Source organism: Macaca thibetana, chromosome 1 (genome assembly GCF_024542745.1).
Source record: "Macaca thibetana thibetana isolate TM-01 chromosome 1, ASM2454274v1, whole genome shotgun sequence".
NCBI lineage: Eukaryota > Metazoa > Chordata > Mammalia > Primates > Cercopithecidae > Macaca > Macaca thibetana.
Window position 1 is genome coordinate 130,683,136 of NC_065578.1, and position 6,211 is coordinate 130,689,346.

Below are 6,211 nucleotides of genomic sequence, written 5' to 3' on the forward strand. Positions count from 1 at the left end.
ACAAAGATCTGGCCGGTTGCGGTGGCTCATGCCTGCAATGCCAGCACTTTGGCGGCGGAGGTGGGCAGATCACCTGAGGTCAGAAGTTTGAGACCCGTCTGGCCAACATGGTGAAACCCCATCTCTACTAAAAATACAAAAAAATTAGCCAGACATGATGGTGGGCGCCTGTAATCCCAGCTACTCGGGAGGCTAAGGCAGGGGAATTGCTTAAACCAGGGAGGTGGAGGTTGCAGTGAACCAAGATGGGGCCACTGCACTCCTGGGGAACAGAGTGAGACTCCGTTTCAAAAAAAAAAAAAAAAAGATCTGCTGATGTCCATATTCTATCACTTCAATACAAAAGTAGAAACCTTACCTTCTTGTAAGTCCCTTGTTTTTCCACTTATGATAGTAATTGTGTTCAATATTTCATCTATATACATTGAGATCTGCATTCAGGCTACGTTATACTTTTTGCTTCAGCCATCAAACAATTTAGAAAACTCAAGAAGATAAGGAAAGTCTGTGTATTTACACAATTTAAAGTTCTTCAGCTCGGGTCATTTCATTTTCTCTTTTTTCTTTGATGAAGTCTGGCTCTTCTCCCCCAGGCTGGAGTGCGGTGGCCTAATCTCGGCTTACTGCAACCTCCACCTCCTGGGTTCAAGGGACTCTCCTGCCTCAGCCTCCGGAGTGGCTGGAATTACAGGCGCACGCCAACATGCCCGACTAATATTTGTATTTTTAGTAGAGATGGGGTTTCATCATATTGGCCAGGCTGGTCTCGAACTCCTGACCTCAAGTGATCCGCCCGCCTAGGCCTCCCAAAGTGCTGTGATTACAGGCGTGAGCCACCGTGCCCAGCTAGGGTCATTTCTACAGTTCTGTTTTCAAGTTCATGGATTCTTTTCTCTGTGCCCTTTGTTCTGCGATTGAACTCATCCAATTAGGTTTTTTTATTTTGGTGGTTATATTTTTCAGTTCTAAAATTTCCATTTAGCTTCTAGTCAATAAGATTTTATATTTTTGTGCCAAGTGTATTCATATCTTTGTCAGATAATTCCAATATCTGTGTCATCTCGGTGTTGCCATCTGCTGATTTTTTTTTTTTTCGTTCAAGTTGAGATTTTCCTGGTTCTTGGTATGATGTGTGATTTTTTAATTGCACACTGGACATTTTGGGTGTTATGAGACTCTGGATCTTACTTGAATCTGTTTTAGCAGGCTTCCTCTGACTCCATGCCTGTTAGGGGAGGGGGTTTCATTTTGCTAATGCCAAGCAAGGGTGAAGGTCCAAGTTCTCCATTTAGCCTCCTTTGACTACCCAGAGTGGGGAAAAAGGTGCTTTACTGGTGGATATGGGATTCCAGACTTCCCAGATGGCCTCCTCTGACTTCGCCCTGGCAGGGTTGGAAGGGTGCCTTGTTACTGCTGCTGGATAGAGAGCTCATTACCTCTTGATAGGGATGAAAGTCCCAGCTTCCCACTCCATATTGTCTGATAACACCCTGGTGAGGGATGGAGTCTGGGGAGGGTACCTCCTTACAGCTAATTAAAGGTGGAAGTTTAGGCTCCCCACTTGGCCTTTGCTAATAGGGGCAGTGGTGGGGCTGTGATTTTTTTCCATGGTGTTTGGCTAGAGTAGGGCAGCTGTTCTCTAAAAGTTTCTGCCTTCCTGAATTGCCTTCCTAGTGCTTTGGCTGAAGAGAACAAGCAGGCTTTTCTTGGGACCTTATTTTGTGCATGCTCTTTGGCATTTCTGGGCTGCTTCTCTAGCACCTAGTTCAGGATATGCAAGATAAACAGAAAATCCTCGAACTCACTACCATTCAATTATTGGGTTCCAAAATCAAGGTTCCAAGGTTGCTAGTCAGTCTGCTGCTTTTTCCACACATTTCCGTCTTTTTATGTTAGTTTTATGTATAATGTCCAGGGGTTTTAGCTGTGTTTAGTTTAGCAGGAGGAATGGGAAGAAGTGAATCTACTCCAAGTACATCCACTTTTCTTTGTGTAGAACCCTTTGGTGCTATACCAAGGGTCAGGCAAATGATGGCAGTGCGGGAGTCACAGGACTTGAAGTCCAAGGACTCAGATCAGAGTCTGGGCACTAGTACTTTACATGCTAGTGACCTTGGTTAGGTCATTTAGTGTCTCTGAGCCTCCATTTACTCATCAGAAATGGAATTATGGTGATAATACTGAATTTATAGGTTTTTATGAGAATAAAATGAGATGATAAATACATAATAACTTTCAAACCATAAAATTCCATAGAAGTGTAAGTTATTTTAAATACAATCTAGGATGGAGGTGAAGAGAAGTGAAGAAGGGGTATCTGGGAAAAATAAGGTAGTTCAATTTTTCTCAAGTCAGTTCCCTCACTCTCTTATAACATGCAAAGATCTACAAGTAAATTGCCCCCCACCCCCAATTCCAAGATCTCTATATCAATTCCCTAGAGCATGGAAATGGCAAAATATGTGATTAAATTAAGGATCTTGAGAGGAGGACTTTATCCTAGATGATCCAGGTAGGGCCTAAATACAATCACATGTATCCTTCTAAGAGAAAGGAGAAAGGAGTTTTGAGAGAGACAGAACACAAAGGAGAAGAAGACAGAGCAGACCGAGAGATGTGGCCACGAGCCAAGAATGACAACCATCACCAAAAACTGGGAGGGGCAAGGAGTGGATTCTCCCCTATAGCCTCCCTCCAGAGGTATTTACATCTTGATTTCAGACTTTTTGCCTTCAGAGCTGTGGGAGAATGAATTTCTGTTGCCTTGAACCACCAAATTTGTGGCAATCTGTTATGGCAGCCCCAGGAAGTTAATACGGGAACCTTAGAGAGGTCATCTATTCCCACTCCTTCACCTAAGAGATGAAGAAACTGAAGCATAAAGAAGGGAAGTGACTAAAGTCACACAATTATTGGCACACTAACAGGATCTTGCTCTATTGCCCAGGCTGGAGTGCCGTGGCATGGCCTCAACCTTCTAGGTTCAGGTGATCCTCCCACCTCAGCTTCCCTCGTAGCTGGGACTGCAGGTGCATGCCACCATACCTACAGGTAGCACCACCACACCTGGCTTTTTTTTTTTTTTTTTTTTTTTTTTCTGTATTTTTTGCAGAGACGAAGTTTCACCATGTTGCCCAGGCTGGTCTTAAACTCCTGGGCTCAAGCTATCTGCCCACCTCAGCCTCCCAAAGTGTTGGTATTACAGGTGTGAGCCACTGTGCCTAGTCTGTGTCTTCTTTTTAAAACATCTTTATTGAGATATATAATTCACATACCACACAATTCATCCATTTAACGTGTACAATTCAATGTTTTTTGTTATATCCAGGGAGTTATTAAAACATTGCTATAATCTTATTTTGGAATATTTTCACCACCTACCCCAAGAAGCTCCATACTTGCTAGCAGTTTTGTCTGAGTCCTTTCTGGTTCCCTGTTTCAGGCATATTGATTTCTTCTCCCCAACCAGACTTGACTTTGCAGTGCCTTGTCTTTTGTATTCCTCTCTCATTCCCTAGTCAGCTGCTTCTCATGAGGCCATGGTTTGACTGGTCGCCCCAGACTCCCTTTAGACGAGGAGTTCATCATTCTTTCCGGCTGGCACTGAGGATTCTTTGATGGGGCTCTGGCCCTGGCAGTTGGCCTGCTGACCTGTGGGAAAACCCTACAACACATCATCCCCTGAACCAACCGTCAAAGAGATCAAGGTTCACTTGTTCTTCATTTATGTCTAAAGAGATAGAGTCTGGAAACTGAGTCACACTGAAGGGCCAGACAGCTTTGGTTCCCTCTAGTATCTTCAGAGCAAGCTCCACTGGCTCACCCACAACTCCACTGAGGAAAAGCTGACCACTGGTGAGGGCTGGCTGGCACCTCTGGATGACCTAGAGGGCTGTATCTGGAAGCCTAAGTAGAAAAAAAGAAATAGAACATGCCATTGGGGGAACACTTGCTCTACATTTCTGGTGTTTTCTTTCTTGGGGCAGAAACCCTATTAAACAAACAAACACTCCTGGCCTCTCTAGGCTCTGGCTGTCACTCTTGGCCCCAGGATGCAGAAAGCACCCCATGCACCTGCTGCTTTTTGTATATTTCCCAGGGTCATGTCCCCAGGAGTGAGAGGCCCGTGTTTTTCATTGATAATTATGTTGGGTGGTGAGTCAGTCCACCATGGTTTTTTTTTTTTTTAATCAGTATAGGGGAGTTTTGCCCTCTGCCTCATTTCTTTGTCTCCACTGGTCCAAAACTTGGATGAGAAAAAGAGACACGTTATATATTAAGGTGGAAAATGGAAACATTATATACCAACCACTTAAACGTCAAATACCTGAGTCCTCCATGGACTCTGAACCAGGCCCTGAGTTTTCTCACCTTGATGATGGCAACAGAGTTCCAAGAGCCTCCCAGCTTCCAGTGTCTCTCATCCCTTGAGAGCATTTAGTTTAAATTTCTAATGTGGAAGAGAAGAGATTAAAGTTTACCGAACCTCCACTAAGATGATTTTCTAGGTGCTTTGACATGGTGTTTTATTTAGAACAACAACTCTGAGAGATGGTAACAGCAATAATTTATTGCATTCTTTCTTTCTTTTCTTTTCTTTTCTTTTCTTTTTTTTTAAGACGGAGTTTCACTCTTGTTGCCCAGGCTGCAGTGCAATGACATGATCTCGGCTCACTGCAACCTCAGGCTCCCTGGTTCAAGCGATTCTCCTGCCTCAGCCTCCTGCATAGCTGTGATCACAGGTGCCCACCACCACTCCTGACCAGTTTTTGTATTTTTAGTAGAGAAGGGGTTTCACCATGTTGGTCAGGCTGGTCTTGAACTCCTAACCTTAGGTGATCCACCTGCCTCGGCCTCCCAAAGTGTTGGGATTACAGGCGTGAGCCACCGGCATTATTTCTTTTCTTACGCTAGTTACTGGGCTGTTATACCTGCATCAGCTTGCTTTGTTCTCTCAGCTAACTGAGGCTCGATGAGACTGAGTAATTTGCTCAAGGTCATGCAGAAATTAGTGCTAGAATCAAGCATTTAATTTAGGATTAAAAAAAAATTTTCCAGCACAGTGCTTTTGTTATTCTCATGCTTCTTCTGTTGTAGTACTGTTCATATATCTCTGAGAAATCTAGAGTCATTAGCTTTTTATCTAATTTTTATTAAAAAAATTTTTAAATAAAAATAATGTATTTTTAAGGTGTACAACATAGTTCTTTAATATAGATACATAGTGAAATGAGTACCACCATCAAGCAAATTAACATGTCCACTTCCCCACACAGTTATCTTTTTTTTTTTTTTTTGAGACGGAGTCTCGCTGTGTCACCCAGGCTGGAGTGCAGTGGTACAATCTCGGCTCACTGCAATCTCCGCCTCCCAGGTTCACGCCATTCTCCTGCCTCAGCCTCCTGAGTAGCTGGGACTACAGCACTCGCCACCGCGCTCAGCTAATTTTTTGTATTTTTAGTAGAGACGGGGTTTCACCATGGTCTCAATCTCCTGACCTTGTGACCCGCCCACCTCGGCCTCCCAAAGTGCTGGATTACAGGCATGAGCCACTGTGCCCAGCCTTGTTTTTTTTTTTTAAGTGGTGAGAGCCCATGAAATCTACTCTCTCAGCAATTTCCCAGTTTATAGTACAGTATTATCAACTATCACCAATGTATCTTGTATCATTGGAAACTCATTCTTAGGGGTTTGTAGTACCCTCTACTAATTACCTGTTCAACTACTTCAGCCAGTGGTTTGTGTTTGTTTGGTTGCTTTTGTTTGTTTTTTCAGACAAATTCTTGCTCTGTCGCCTAGGCTGAAGTGCAGTGGTGTGATCTCGGCTCGCTGCAACCCCTGACTCCTGGGTTCAAGCTATTCCCCTGCCTTAGCCTCCTGAGTATCTGGGACTATAGGCCTGCACCACCACACCCAGCTAATTTTTGTATTTTTAGCAGAGACAGGGTTTTACCGTGTTGGCCAGGCTGGTCTCAAACTCCTGACTTGAAGTGATCCACCCGCCTCGGCCTCCCAAAGTGATGGGATTACAGGCATGAGCCACTGTGCTGGGCCACAGCCAGTGTTTTCACTTGACTCCCACATACCTCTTTGCCCTGCCTTCTTTCCTTTTTCTATCTCTGAAGAATTCCTCCCACCTGGGACACATCCCCTTCCTGTTCTTAAAGACAAAACTTAAAGAACAAGAAGGGAGTTGTCCCAGGTGGGAGCA

At 44.1% G+C, this 6,211-nt stretch overlaps 1 long non-coding RNA gene across 1 annotated transcript; it reads right to left on the minus strand.

Moving 5' to 3' along the window:
• Positions 1-3,296: 3,296 nt before the first annotated feature.
• Positions 3,297-5,120, minus strand: LOC126948328 (uncharacterized). Its single transcript, XR_007723401.1, has 2 exons — positions 4,372-5,120; positions 3,297-3,906 (listed from the first exon to the last, which is right to left on the minus strand). It is a non-coding gene; the product is annotated as an uncharacterized LOC126948328 (long non-coding RNA).
• Between the last annotated feature and the right edge of the window lie 1,091 nt (positions 5,121-6,211).